Source organism: Camellia sinensis, chromosome 12 (genome assembly GCF_055761805.1).
Source record: "Camellia sinensis isolate YWXY chromosome 12, ASM5576180v1, whole genome shotgun sequence".
In the NCBI taxonomy this organism is placed as follows: Eukaryota; Viridiplantae; Streptophyta; class Magnoliopsida; order Ericales; family Theaceae; genus Camellia; species Camellia sinensis.
Genome location: NC_138972.1, coordinates 148,465,352 through 148,481,828, shown reverse-complemented (window position 1 = coordinate 148,481,828; position 16,477 = coordinate 148,465,352). Strand labels below are relative to the sequence as shown.

At 34.2% G+C, this 16,477-nt stretch overlaps 1 non-coding gene across 1 annotated transcript; it reads right to left on the bottom strand.

The window, feature by feature from the left end:
• Positions 1-726: 726 nt before the first annotated feature.
• On the bottom strand, positions 727-3,561 carry LOC114308554 (uncharacterized). Its single transcript, XR_014345929.1, has 3 exons — positions 3,269-3,561; positions 1,217-1,350; positions 727-983 (listed from the first exon to the last, which is right to left on the bottom strand). It is a non-coding gene; the product is annotated as an uncharacterized LOC114308554 (transcript).
• Between the last annotated feature and the right edge of the window lie 12,916 nt (positions 3,562-16,477).

The following is a 16,477-nucleotide window of genomic DNA, read 5'->3' as shown; positions in this document are numbered from 1 at the left end:
GTCCCATAAAACCTGTTTTAGATTAATCACTCAGCTTTTTGTGTGCTTGGGATCAGCGGACCTAGTTGTTTTTATGAGAATAGACGCATTATCTACTTTTGCTTTTGGTGACTGGTATATGCATTGTTTCTATTTGCAACTTGGGTGCTCTTGTGGCCAATTCTAATACCGTAAACAGTTTTTATATTTTTATCAGCAGGTGAAGATGCCCAATTTTCATAATCAGGTTGACCTGGTTTTTGAATGTACATGAGTTACACTTAACTGTCACTGGATGTATCAGAATCTGCATTTTTCACCGTGTCAAAACCACATGAACCAACATGAAAGACAATCTTCAAGCTACATTTTTTTTTTTAAAGTTTGCTTGCATTATATTCATGAATTTGGTACTGCTAAGAATTGAGTTTGTGGGATTTCACTCACAAAAAAATTGAGGGACACCAAGTATAGGTGCTGACATATTGAAACAATCATGATATACCAAAAATCCATTAGTCCAGCACCTGCTGTTTGTGCTTTCTAATAGTCACAACACAATCCAGCACAATCCATCATCAATAACTATCTACTACTATTATTCTATCACAATCAATAACAATCCATCACAACACGACATTCAATTCATAACAAAATTGAAGAGGTAACATATATTCTTGGTACCAAACCAACTCTTGGTACCAAATCATTTCAGAAGTATATGTAACAGGAACAAAATCATGAGAATCTATCCCCAATGCTTCCTGGGCTTCCTCCAACTTCTCCTCAAATGATTCAACACTTCTAATATTGAAATAATATTTATATTGGCTCTTGCTTGGATCAACAGGTCCTTGGACAACTGGTCCCTCAACGACATCATTGCTTGTTTGATTGCGTGGTGAGCTCCTTACATACACTTTTGCAACTGATTTATTCGAAACAACTACATGGTCTACTAAACCCGGTTCCAGGAGCTTGTTTTTGAACTCTTGGAAACTAATCTGCAAAGAATCATTTTCCAAAGTTTTAAGGCCCAAAAAGATAAAACAAAAATCTTAATTACATTCAAATTGCACATAAGGCAAACCAACCACAATATATATATATATATATATGTATCATTAACGGAAAACTTGAATATGCGACTCAGCTATATATCCTACTAACTATGAGTCTATGATTATAAAAGCCCCATACAACCAAGTCCTGAAATATATTCAAGCATATAACTTACCTGTTGTTGCTCAGGAGGACCAAATGAAAATGATGAAAGAAACAGGCCAATCACTAATATAGGGGTGATAAGATTTTGAAATTGCTTCAAGAAAGCTTCCTGAAAACTGCCATTATCACCTGTGTTTGCATCCTCTGCAAATAAAGAAATTAAAATATGCAAAAAGTTGTGAGATATTATGTATTATAATCAGTGTGGTGAACCATTTTTTAAACAAACATTCAGCATGAAGTTTTACTTAATAAATATATTTTTTGAAATATACACATGAAAATAATAACTTCTTCGTTTTTACTTTACAGATTCATTTATACATATATCTTTAGAAAACAAATAGAAAGAAATCTTTTTCACATTCCATATATTAGAAAAAGAAGGGTGGACCAAAATAGAAACTATTATCAATATTAGAAGAGGGTGTATATCATAGAATTTCTAATAATTTATTTGTTTCAAAATTGAGGAAATATAAATGCATATATGTTCTTATTTGTTTCAAAATTGAGGAATTTCCAACAGTTCTTACAGTCAAAGGATTGACATGGATTGCCAAACAAAATTTCATACAAAATTGACATGGCTTTTATGAGATGGAGAAATGTAAAGCTGTTAAATTGACATGGATTGACAAACAAAATTTCATACAGTCAAAGGATTCCCAAACAAAATTTTAGCAGCAAACAATATTTACCACCATAAATTCTTCACCAAACATTCAGAAGCAAACCGACATGTAGCAGCAGAACATTAGAGGCAACAAATTCAGTGGCAAAACAGAATGTTAGTAGCAAACATTCTTGGGGAAAAACTTCACCAATAAACCAATAGGTATTAGCAAAAAACATTGGGGAAAATTTTGGAAAATTTCACCATAAAAAAAATTTTAAAAAAAATTCTGGAAATGAACATCCCTACAAGCACATCACTAGAATTAATTTGAACATCCCACAAGAACTAACTCTACAACCCAAAGACTAGAAATCAAACCAATTAAGAAACCAATCACGAAACCCCAATTGAGAAAACATGATCTCAACAACTATAACTTATGGGTTAGCAGCAAAACATGATCAACTTATTCGAGCTACGAAACTTTTTCCTTTATTTTTGTATAGCAAAAGTCATAATTTGAGAAAAGGAATAAGATTTAAACCATTAGCTTTATAATAAGATATAAGGATTCTAATCAATTACAAGAAAATTGAATTGCTCAGTCAAAGATAATCTATAATTTATAACACAAGTCAAAGAAATGAAATGCATATCAAAATAGACAAATTGATTTCAGTTTCATTCGCCTTTTGATGGATAGGAATGAAGGTACTTGTTGAACTGAAGTCAAGAAATTAGTTGATGGTAACTGTGAATCTGGTATGACCTAGTTTGTCTCATTAAGGTCGTGTTTGGGTTGTTATTAATTAACCAAACCTAGTAAAAAATTACATCTCCATCAAGAATTTGTTATTAATTAACCAAACCTAGTAAAAAATTACATCTCCATCAAGAATTTATTGAGTGAGTCATATTTAACCAATTGGGACTGGTTCAACTGCACTCACCTAATGGGCTGGCCAAACAGAAAATGTCATTTCTTCAATGTTTGGGATTCGTATTCCTAGTACAAACTAACACCATATAATTCATATTCCAAATCAAACTAACACCATATTCTGTTTCATTTTCATTTTCTGTTTTCACTAACACCATATTCCAAATCAAACAAACTAACACCATATTCCAAATCAAACTAACACCATATAATTCATATTCCAAATCTCAGAACTAACTCAACAGAAAATGAAACTAAAATCTATCACAGTACAAATTCAAAACTTCATAAAACAGTATCATAAGAACCAATACCTTAATAACAGAATTTGGGATAACCCATGGTTTTACAAAAATTATTTTGGGATTTTAGGTTTACCTCCGAGGTGAGAGGGATCAAAGAAGTTAATCGCCTAATTTTCACAAACATTGAAGCCAAAACGTAAATCCTAGATTTGAGATTTTAGGTTTACCTCAGAAATTTTGATTTTCTTGTAGGTTTACCTCAAATTCCGTGTCGTTCACCGTCGTTCGGTCCCGTTCGTCTTCTTTCGTCGTCGATCACAGAGCATTAAGAGGTGAGAGGTATGACAGAGATCTAGGATAGGATCAAAGACTGCTGAGTAGAGGTGAGCATGGATAAGAGACTGCTGAGCATGCGTGAGCGTGATCTAAGATGAGAGAGCAGAGGTGAGCGTAATCTCAGATGAAAGAATGGTTTTTGGCTTCGGATAGAGGTAGTTGTTCGAAACAGAGATAAGAGAGAGAGAAGAGAAGATGTTTTTCGAGCTACTCGAGCCAAATAATTTCGAGCTACAAAGCTTTATCGAATTTTTACCTTTCATATTGGCTTTAATTTCAATGCAAAATGACCACAACATGACTCAATTTTTACAAAAGAAAAAAAAAATACTTTTGCAGATGTAATTTTCCTAGATAAATGTAGGTGAGAATCATATATTTATGGTAAAAAAATTCAACTTGGTTAATCAAGCTAAATCCATAAGTTTAAATTATAATTAAAATTTCCTGAATCATGTAAAAAAAAAAAAAAAAAGACTATATGTGGATATATATGCAAGTTAGACCATTTCCAACGTTGCCTCAGATTTAAATTGATAAAAAAAAAAAATCATTTTTTCTCTCTCAAATGGTTTCACTAAACTGATATCAAATTGGGAATGAAGCAAAAGTTTCACCAAACTGAGGACGTGGGTGAGATTTCACCATTTCACTGTGCGTTTACGTTGGAGGTGGGTCCCACTAGTCAACTAGCCAGACGTCCGGCGGTTGACCCACTGGTCGACCAACGCATACATAGCTACTTCAATCTGCGTCAATTTTTGGTTGGCCTGCAAACTGCTTCTGTGACAACCCTCACCACTGATTAGTGCTAATCCATGATTAAGCATGTTAACTGAATTACTAAACTAATTGATTGATTGTGCTAGTTTGAATGCAATCCTATCTGTTGACTATTAAATTATCTGTTCATGTTTTATGCTTTAAACTGCAAATTAAAGGCCTTATCGGCGACCGAATCTGAAATTGATTGATATTTTGTGCTAATTAAGATTTATATGATTTTATGGCATATTTAATTGAAATGTGATTTGGTATGATTAAATTAGATTTAATAAAGCTAAATTACAAGAGTTGGACTTAATTGCCATTTTGCCATTAGCGGGCTTTGCTAGACAATTATTTAGTCTTGACTTATCTATGCTATACATCATCCTTGTTCATTTGTGAGAGACCAAAACTGACTTGAGTGAGAGAGTGGGAGAAATTGGGTTCAACTTGAAAGTTTTGCTTGGAAATTATAGGAATTGAAGAGTAATTTTCTTAATTGAGCTCCCTTATCTTGCATTCAAGACTTGAGGTAGGAGATTCATCCTCTCATTTGTGTATTTGAGTTGTTCTAGCATGGTCCATGGTGACATTAGTGATTCAAAGTCTAGAATTGGTTAAGATTGTTGAATTAAGTTGTAATTCATGCATGCATGTATATATTGTGAGGTTTTAAGGTTGTAGTTCATAAATTCCTCACATACATGTTCATATCTTGAGCTTAGTTCATGAATTCATCTTATTTTTGAGGTAATGAGCTCATTTGAGCATGTATTTGAAGCCTTGAATTTATTGAACACATGCATGTAAAGTTCTTATTTCGTTCATAAAGTTTTGTTTGAAATTGGGTTTAATTGACTCACCTTTGGGCCTTGATTTTACAAATTGAGCTTTGAATCATGTTATATTATGAGTTTTAAAGTGTTTTCTAGAAAAATAGTCCAAATGGATCGAATTTGATATATTGAAACTTGATTTTGAGCTTGAGGTTCAAATATGGAAATTCCTGATTTTGGACTCCCGCTCGAGCGGGGTAAGTGGCACTTGAGCGGGAAATTCGTGTATCCAGCACTTTTGTTATGTTTACAGTCCGCTCGAGCGGGGTTTTGCACGCTCGAGCGAGGACTTGTGTCACACGCTCGAGCGGGTGTCGAGTGCCCATCGAGCGTGATTTTCACACATCCAGTACTTTTGCAGTCCGCTCAAGCGGGAAAGTTTAAGCTCGAGCGAAGACTTTTGTTTGTATGTCCGCTCGAGCGGGGAAACCCACGCTCGAGCGGGACCTCTGTTTTCTGAAAATTTTGAAAATATTTTTAAAGTGCATCTTTACATCCTCATTCCATTCTAGGCATTCTTAGGCCTAGTTTAAGGCATCTTAATGAGGATATTGATGTAGAACCACACCGAGTCAAGATAGGGATTAAGTTATTATTTCCCAACTGTGTAGCTTAGTGTGTGTTCACTCTGTAACTGTGTAGGGTTGGCATCCGAGGGCGCGTACTAGCTTATCTATAGCCTAGAACTCTGTGAGTAACAATATTGTAAATATATGTTCAATTGAGATTATTTTCTGAACAAATGACTGTACTGCTTTATGAAATGACACTGTTTACTGAATGAATGTTTGTCCTATTTGTGAACTGTATTCGTGGCATCCATAGCAATATACTGTTACTGAACTGTTACTGCTACTGTTACAGAGACCTTTGTCAGTTCTCATGTTTGGAACCATTACTGATGGCCATCATTTACTGCTCGGTCTGTTAAGACCTACTGTACTGCTATGTTGTTGGATGTACCACATATGACTATTATAGTTTCTGAATGACTATTATGGCATGAATTATGAGCCACAAACTGAATGACTGATATACAGTTTAAATGACTGTTTTCAATACTGAAAGGACATTCATTCTTAACCTCTTTATGCATATGTTATTCACTGGACTTTAGCTCACTGCTCATATATATATGTAGGTGTTCAGGCACCGGACCGTTGCTAGGGGCATCAAGCTTAACTCCTGTTTTGTCAAGCCAACCTTTGTGCCTCACTTTGAGGTTCCAGAACTGTTCAAGCTGAGGCTGCTTGGGGTGTTTTAGTTTTCCCCATCTTTGTTTATGTTTTGTATAGACTAAATGATGTTGTATTGTACTGTTCTATTAGAGATTAAGTCCCCGTCCTGAATGATTGTATATATTATACATACTGTTTTGGTACTGATTGTAGATGTGTATTGAAAAGTCTTTTTGCATATAGACTGTCACAGCTCATTGGACATCTTTTAATTACTGTTTTGGCTTCCGCCAGCCCCTGTACTCTGTATCACTGTATTACTGTTAAGCAGGCCTTCGGTAATCTCGGATTATTAGCCGGTTACGGTGCTAAACCCATAAGGGCGGGTTTGGATCGTGACAGCTTCAAATAGGAAGGTTTCTTTTGTGGCACTACAAATAAATTGAAGGTTGATATAAATTTAAATTTCTATCAAAATGCAACATGGAAAAGTTACATCGTATATACATATAAATTTTGAGTTGAGAAGCAGCCGTTTTGCACTAGCAATTCCAATAACTTACCGTTGGTGTGACAGAGTATTTTAAAAACTTACCGTTCTGTTGTGCTCTATAAAATATACCAATTTTTTAATTTCACTATATCATTACAATTTCTATTTTGTTTGTGAGCTTTAGTGTATATTATCTGTTTTTCAGATTCAATTTCTTTGTGAGCTGCAGTTTGATAATAGCATTACAATTTTTATAGAATGAATATTATCTGTTTCTCAAGTTTAATTTCTTTGTGAGTTTCAGTTTGATAATATTAGTATAATTTCTATTTTCTTTGTGAGCTTTAGTGTATATTATCTAATTTTAAGGTTCAGTGTATATCATTACAATATATTTCACTGTCTAAGTTAGATATTCTATTCTACTGAATTTGCTTCAAACTATGAAAGTTTTTGAAATGTTTGAGGAATCACAAACTTCAGAGCACAACACTGATATTAATTTTATTTCGAAAACTTCACGAGAGCGCAACACTGATATTAATTTTATTTCGAAAACTTTTTGTGTTTCTCGTGGTAAAACATTCACAATTATAGAAGATGAAACTTTATGTAGATCTTGGTTGGCAGTCTCTCAAGATCCCATTACTAGTAATAGTCAGACCATAGAAATATTTTGGGAATGAGTACTTGTTTATTTTAATTCATAATTGAACGGTGAATCAAATTTAAACCGTATTTTAATCGAAATCGTATTTCTTCCTAACATACTCGGAAACCCCCAAACCTCCCCAATAGCAAGTAATCTAGCAATATCAGTTGATGTTGGAGATCTCAAGTATTCTGGTTCGAAGATTTCAATTACTGAATTACAAAAGTGTTGCAAACTTTGAATTGCAGTGCTTTCCCTAATACGTATATAATCATCAACTACATCTGCTGCCACTCCATATGACAATATTCTCATTGTTGAAGTCATCTTTTGTAGGGGAGACAATCCAAGAATATGAGTTGCATCTTGTTTTTGAACAAAATATGGATCGTGTGCTTCGATGGCATTCAAAATTCGCAGATACAAATGACGATGCATTTGAAAACGTCTCTAAAATGTTGCATGTGAATAAACTGATTTGCCGCAAAATAATTCGCAAACAATCGCTCATGACCCTTCCTTCTATCGCGACGTATGTACTTACGGCCCACAACGGAACCACCTCTTTTCTTTGATCCATCAGCTGATTGCAGAATCTGAATCATACTAACATTATTCATCTCATAAGCTCGAAAAAATGTGACCATTTTTTCATCATCAGACTCATCATCAGGGGATAGGGAAGAAGAAGAGGATGAAAATGAAGTGAACATCATGGAATTCAAGATACTCATTATGCTCTACTTTCAATTATGGTGCCTTTCAGATATAACGTACCACTTGTCTGCTATATGGCACATGAATAATGTGTTTATATTAGGTTTTGGAAGGAAATCATTATTAGAGGCAACCAAAAATGGAAATTATGTAATGGAGGGAAAAAGAAATAAGAAACGAATTGAGAACAGAAAGGGAGGAAAAAAAATTTTGAGTTGGCTGGCTCGGTCGACCGGCTGGTTGTCCCACTGGACGTCCCCTTTATTTTGATGCACGCTACAGTGGAACAGTTGGAGCTACTCGTATCAAATTGAGAAAATTACCTTTCTTTTACTCAGATTTGGTGAAAATTTTACTAAACCGTTGGAGATGCTCTCAATAAGATGTTCAATACACTTTTGCTTTGGTACTTAATTAATTAATATGATGGTTATTCCTTGATCAATGGCATTACACTTTGTCAAAAAGACAAATTTGTTTTGAGTACGTAATCCTTAACTACGATAGTTGAGACACGAAAACATTAAGAAAAAAAAAAATCAGAATGATCAATTATACATACACTAAACACAAAGTTTGCATAATTGATTCAAAACTAAGGTTACATTTATGATTATTGTACTTTTCACTATAATCAAAAACTTTACAAGTGATTATAAAAATAATCACATCCCTTCAACTATAAATACATAAAAATTATGATAACAAATCATAAATGAAAAAATACCAAAAAAAAAAAACTCTTATTTTAAAGTTGAATCTACAATCAAGTGATTAATGACTTTTATTATCAAATTTCAATTAATCAAAATTCACATTGCCCAACACAGTTGTTTTTTTTTTTTTCTGATCAACAAAAAAAGAAACTTTATTGATGGAATAAATAAGTGTAAGGTACAAGGCAAATTACATCAATAAAGAAAAAAGAAAGTTCAAAAGCATCACAATAAGCTAAATCATCCCAACTAGGTTGGCACCAAAAAGCTCATCCTAGCATTTGCTAGCACCCATAGAGTTAGTAAGAGACCAACGGATAAAAAAAACAAACCAACCAACATAACAAACATCAGGACAAACCAACTAACACAGCAAACTTAGACAATCCTCTCACTACAACAAAAAGCATTTTTGGCGACGTTTTTTAGCAACCAAATTAAATTTAGTTGCCAATTGTATGTTTTTGGCGACAATATACATGTTCGTTGCCAAAAAATACACCATTAGCAACAAATATCTCAATTTGTCACCAAAAATGGTTGGCGCCAATTTAATTTTTTGCGCGGGAGTGCTAAAAAAGTTTTGGCGACGAAATTAATATATGGCGATGAAAATGTTTGTCGCCAATTTGGACTTTTTGGTGACGAAATTAAAATAGTCGCTGAAAGGTGAATGATATTTATGGCAACATAATAATTTTCGTCGCCAATAAATTTCTTTGTCAAAACGACGTCGTTTTGAATCTGTCTTTTTTTTTTTTTTTTTAATGACCGAATAAACAAGATTGACCTAAAATGAGTCTTTTTCGTCTTCTCATTCCACAACCTGAAGCTGCACAACAGAAGACAGAGGTATGTCTTCTCTCTCTCTTCTTCGTCTCCCTCTCCTTCTCCCTCTCACTCTCACTCTCTCACACTGTCTCATCTTCCTCTCTTTTTTCTTTATCATCAATTTCATTCGGCATTGCAAAACACAACACAATCAATGGGACTGATTTTTCCCTCATACTCTCACACTCTCTCATCTTCCTCTTTTTCTTCTTTGTCATCAATCTAATTTTTTGGATTGGTATTCTAATTTTTCGGACTGATATTGTGATTTTTGGACTGATATATTCTAATTTTTGGACTGATTTTGGAACTGATTTTCGGAACTGGCATATTCTGAATTTCGAACTGATTTTGTAACTGATTTTGTATTTTTTTGGGAACTGATATTATAATTTTGGGTATCGATCACACAAATTTGCTGGCATGGAAAGGTGCGCTCAGATTTTTCGATATATCACCTTATAGATTTTGATTCTTGTGAAATCTGGTTTGAGTTTGGTAGTTTGATCATTTGTTGAACCAATGTTTTGTGCTAGGCATTAAGCTTTGATTTTTGTGAATATTTTGAAATTTTGATGATTTCAGAGACATCAGAGTAATTATAGGTGATCTTGAGTAATTGTTTTTTGGTGTGCATTTTGTAAGTGGTTTTTTCACACTCACCACGTGTTTGTGTGTTAGTTTGAAAAAGACAAAAAGTTGCAGTGGACTAGAATTTGTATGAGCAATTTCTTTGACTATGTGACTAATTAGAGTCATTTTCATTGTTTTCTGTTTTTATATTTTCTGGGTTGTGGATGTGAACTAGAATTTGAATTTTTTTACTGGATTCTCGGCTTTTTTGATCACTCCCTAATAATATATATATACTAATATACACATAACAAACAAGCCAATGCTATCTATATATAAAGCTTCTTTTTTTTTTCTCATTGTATAAACAAGTTGGCTAGCCTTTATAATTTGTTGAAATGGCTAATTATTCACATCAAGTGTTTTCTGTGAAAACATTTGTTACTACAAGTTGATGTAACTTTTGATTATCATAGAGCACTCTCATATTTTTTGGGGTTTCAATTTTTACTCTTTTTCATAAAGATTCTTTAGATGATATTATTTTAGATATATAATAGTACATACACATTATTCTTGAACTTTTTTCTTTTTTTCAGTTTCTTATCTAGTTTTGGATGAAGAATTTCTAAAAATAGAGTTTTGAAAAAACTTGAATTATGAGACCTTTTTATTGAGATGCACTATATTTATATACAAGAATTACATTTAATCGTACATAATTTACTGAAATTCTGTACATATTTAACACGTGATAAATAAGGAGTCAACTACAAGATTCTCATTCATAAGCTTCATCTTTGAATAGTTCTTCTCCTTGATTTCAAGATATAGATTGTCTATATTCTGCAGCATATTTTCAGCACACTGCTGCTGATTTTTAGCACTTGTTTTATAAGAGAAGTTTCTTTAGATGTAGAGATTGTATTGTACACGGCTGTTCTGTTAATGAAGGATTTATGGACAGCCAATACAAAAGTGTCACATCAGCCAAAATACTCTCTATTATTATCTGGTTAGTGGATCTTGTCTTCTCTCCAGTCATACCACCGCCAAACGCCTCTTTCTTTTTCCTGCAAGAACAATTATTCAAAGACTATATAATTGATGATAAGTTGAAGGAGATTTGTACAGGAAACAAAGACGGCATTCCTTTTTATCACTCTTTTGAAACATTTATTTCTACTGCTCGTTTTAGAGTTCGGATTAGAAGATTGAGTTGAGTTGAGTTTCCTAGTCAGAGTTGAGTTTCCTTTTCCCACCATTTAACCTGAAATTGCTGTTAGAATGAGTGTAGTATGTGTAAAAGCTTATTTTTTTGCTGTGTAGTCTGAAATTATGTGACAAAATCTTGATAGTCAAACTGTGTGCATCTTTGTTCCAAAAAAAAAACTGTGTGCATCTTGATTTAAAATTTTCCATAATTTTTAGTTTCTGAAAGATTTTTTAATGCCAAAGTCTGTTAAAACTTTGTACAAATTTCTATTTTCTATGATTATTGTGTGATTGATGGACATGATTTTCTCTTGTTCCATGTGTTTTTTCATTGTTTTATCTTTTATGATGAAGGAATTAACTTGGTATTCAGGGGCATGCCTTTTTTTATCAGCTCATTCCTCATTATTAGTTTATCAGTTCATTTTCTGTGTGAACATCACAAAGGCATTGGTAAGATGAAGTGTGTAATTTGAAATTAGCAAGTTTGACAGATTAGAGGTTCTAATGTATGAGTTCTGATGGGTTAAAATGAGTTGGGCATTTAAAATAACTCAAATGTGCAAGTTTTAGTCTTTGGGGTTAAATTTGATACGAATTGGACAAATTAATCCGACCAACCCTCTTATTCTAAAGCTCCTAATAAAATTATAGATATTTTGTGTATCGGTGACCCTTTTAATAATTTCATTATATAACATTCATTTCATGTCCACTCTCCATTAATTTCATGTATAGTGCGATTTTAATTTAAACTTTGATTTACAATTCAAATGTTATAGGTTATTGGCTAATGCAAAGAGATAAAAAAGCTGCAATCATTTGTTGGGGGCAATTACTACATCAAGTAAGCTTTGACTATATTTTAGGGCATTTTTAATTTATTTATCAAGTTAGTCATTTTAGTTTCTACACCTATGATCTTGAAACTATATAACCTTATTAAATTTAATAAGTCTATGGTTTTTCTGAGTTTGGAAGATATGAAAATAAGGAAGGAGTTGCACTTAAAAAGGCGTGCCGATGGATCTTTTGAAATGCCCCCAGCATTGTACACTTTGTCCTCAGATGAAAGATATGATTTTTGTGAGTTTTTAAAGTCAATTAAGTATCCTGATGGTTATGCAGCAAACATCTCAAGGTGTGTGAACACAAAAGGTGATAAGTTAACAGGCCTAAAAAGTCATGATTGTCATGTCCTCATACAGCGACTTCTTCCCATTCAAGAGCTGAAATTGCGAAATGACCACCGAAACCACCGAAACTTGGCACGAACAGCTTGTTCAAGCCTAAATAGACTTGTAGGAACAAACGGGACCTTGATTGAATCTCCGATTAGAAAATTAGAAGGAAAATTGTAAAACACAAGACTTAAAAGGCCCGTTCGGGGGCCAAAATTACGAAATGACCACCGAAACCACTGAAACTTGGCACGGACAGCTTGTTCAAGCCTAAATAGACTTGAAGGAACAAACGGGACCTCGATTGGATCTCCGGTTAGAAAATTAGATGGAAAATTGTAAAATAGAAGACTTAAAAGGCCCGTTCAGGGGCCGAAATTGCGAAATGACCACCAAAACCACTGAAACTTGGCACGGATAGCTTGTTCAAGCCTAAATAGACTTGTAAGAATAAACGGGACCTCGATTGGATCTCCAATTAGAAAATTAGAAGGAAAATTGTAAAACACAAGACTTAAAAGGCCCGTTCGGGGGTCAAAATTGCGAAATGACCACCAAAACCACCAAAACATGGCATGGATGGATTTTTCAAGCCTAAATAGACTTGTAGGAACAAACAGGACCTCGATTGGATTTTCAGTTAAAAAATTAAATGAAAAAATGTAAAACACAAGACTTAAAAGGCCCGTTCGGGGGCCGAAATTTCGAAACGACCACCGAAACCACCGAAATTTGGCACAGACAACTTGTTCAAGCCTAAATAGACTTGTAAGAACAAACGGGACCTCAATTGGATCTCCAGTTAGAAAATTAGAAGGAAAATTGTAAAACACAAGACTTAAAAGGCCCGTTCGGGGGCTAAAATTACGAAATAACCATCGAAATCACTGAAACTTGGCACAGACAGCTTGTTCAAGCCTAAATAGACTTGTAAGAACAAACAGGGCCTCGATTGGATTTCCAGTTAAAAAATTAGAAGGAAAAATGTAAAACACAAGGCTTAAAAGGCCCGTTTGGGGGCCGAAATTTCAAAATGACCACCAAAACCACCAAAACTTGGCACGGACAGCCTTTTCAAGCCTAAATAGACGTGTAAGAACAAACGGGACCTCTATTGGATCTCCGGTTGAAAAATTAGAAGGAAAATTGTAATACACAAGACTTAAAAGGCTCGTTCAGGAGCCGAAATTGCGAAATGACAACCGAAACCACCAAAACTTGGCACGGACAGCTTGTTCAAATCAAAATAAACTTGTAGGAACAAACAGGACCTCGATTGGATTTCCGGTTAGAAAATTACAAGAAAAAATGTAAAACACAAGACTAAACAGGCCCGTTCGGGGGCCAAAATTGCAAAATGACCACTGAAACTACCGAAACTTTGCACGGACAGCTTGTTCAAGCCTAAATAGACTTGTATGAGCAAACTTGTATGAGCAAACAGCACCCGATTGGACTTCCCGTTACAAAATTAAAATCAAAATTGTGAAGTTCATATCGAGGTTTTTTTTTTTTTTTTTGTCAATCTAATATTGTTTTTTGTTTTTTCATGTGACAGATTGACAATGGTAAAAAATAGTTTGGGCTGCATCAGAAGATTTGATTTTGTGTTTTTGGAAATATTTTGACATAGGATTTTGGTAAATGATTTATGGATTAAATGTTTAGCATCAAAATATTTGGTGTTGTATTTTTGTAAATATTTTGGCATAGGATTTTAGTAAATGACATGGTGCTTAGATGTTTAACATCAAAATATTTGGTTGTAATTTTGAAAATATTTTGACATAGCATTTGGTAATGTATTTATGGGTTTCATATTAGTAGTTTGTAAGTACTTTGGTATGCATGTTTTAGATTGTCAGAGAATTGTAATTATGTTTATTGGGATTTTCATAGCTATTAATTTTGAATTAGTATGAATGTCTTGCATAGGTGTATTATTATATACATTACATTTGTGTATATATTGTGCACAGGAATATAGGTGTTTTGGATTATTTTGAACAAGAAAATTATTAAAATCAAAATTTGTGTACTAAATTTTTAGTGACAGGTGGTATTTTGGTCGCTATTAATATATTTGGCGACAGCATATTGTTTTTGTTGCTAAAAGTTAGTGGTTATTCCAAGAACTTTTAGCAATCAAAACTTACTCGTCGCTAAAAACGTGATTTTTAGCGACCAAATTAATTTTGTCGTTAAATAGTATTTTTGGCGACACATTTATTTGTCGCTAAAACTACATTGCCTATCCAAATTTTAACCTTTCAGCAACAAATTGTAATTTTATAGTGACAAAATATATGATTTTTGGCGATCAATTTTTCTTGTCGCTAAATGTCTACATACGGTGACAATTTCTGATTTCGTCGCCAATACTTTTAGTGACAGGTCTTTGGTGACAAATTGTATATTTGTCGCCGATTCTTTTGGCGACGAAATTTGTAGGCGACCAATTTTTGGGTCGCCAAATGTGTTTTTTGTTGTAGTCTGATACGGACCAACCCAAACTAGCCATACAACCATCCCACCATTGCTAGCACCTAAGCATAGTAGTCCAGCATCTAGCAGAGACAACAACTAGATACAACTTCCAAAGCTTAGACAAACACTACCCTAAACTTCACCTAACAAACACTGCTAGTCAAACAAAACAAAACCAACAAGTGAAGACAAACAATACACCTAACCACTTCTCTGATGTAGACCACTAGATTTTAGTTTGGCAATCACCATGGCAATCACCTTATCAATTCAGCAATCAACAAATGAGCATAGAAAGCACAGAACAGATAGCCTTCTCTACAACAAGAGCACAGTCTAGCCAGTTATTATAACAGTTCAGACCATGACCATTATAGCAATCCTGGTTTTACCCCGACCTTTATTGTGTTCCGGACTCGGGTTCCGTGATTGTGTATTGTTGTCTATGTCATGTTTCCTTCCTTTAATTCTTTGAATTTGAGTTTTGGGACTTATTGGGCGAGTTTGGAACAAGTTGGTTGTCTTTTGGTACAAATGGTTGTTGCCCAGATTTTGGCCTCTTCGTTCGAGCGAGGCTTCTTGCGCTTGAGCGTGCGTTTGCGTTGGTGATAGACCTGAAGCTTTGCATCCTACGCTCGAACGACACTTCTTGCGCTCGAGCGAGGCGACCTTTTTGTGTCTGGTTGCTCGAGCGAGAACTTCTTCGCTCGAGTGAGCCTGGTGTACATCAGTTCACAGCAGCGCCGTTTTGCTTCATTTTTCTGATCCCTTTTTACTCAAAAACCCTAAATCAGCTCCTTCTCTCTCTAGGGTTCAACTTCTCTCTACAAATACACCTAGACTTAAGGATCTCTTCACCCTAGGGTCTTTGAAAAAGGGTAGAGGGCCACAAGAGTTTTGTTTTGATCCAAGAAGAAATTGGTTTTGTCATCTTTGAAGTTCCACCTTGTTGCTTGGGATTTCTACACTTGAGGTAGGGATTTTCTACACTCTAATATGGCTTTTAGCGTAGTTATTTACTATTGTGTATAGATGATGAGATTTGGTTGTAGTTTGGACAAATCTAAGATTTGGGTGTTATATGGAAAAGAGGGGTTTTTGATGAATACGGGATAAATGAGTATGATGCTTGAATATAAGATCATGTTGTGCCAAAATAACTGTTTTTGGTGTTTGGGTTGAGATTTGGTAAAGGGAGATTTTTGCCCTAATTTGATTAAATCATTATCTTGCATAAATAAGTGGGATTAACATCGAAAATGTGAAATTGGAAGATTGTGATTATAAATGGTGATATTGAATATGTATTATCTCACCTATGGAAGTTTTGAATAAGCTATCTATTTTGATATTGGTCATCTCTTTTGAAATAATTGCATTGGGCTATTGGTAGAGGATAGCTATGATTGTTGTAGAAATTACATGAGGATTAGGCGATTTAATGCTAATCCATTGTTGGTGTCATTAAATATGACCATGTTATA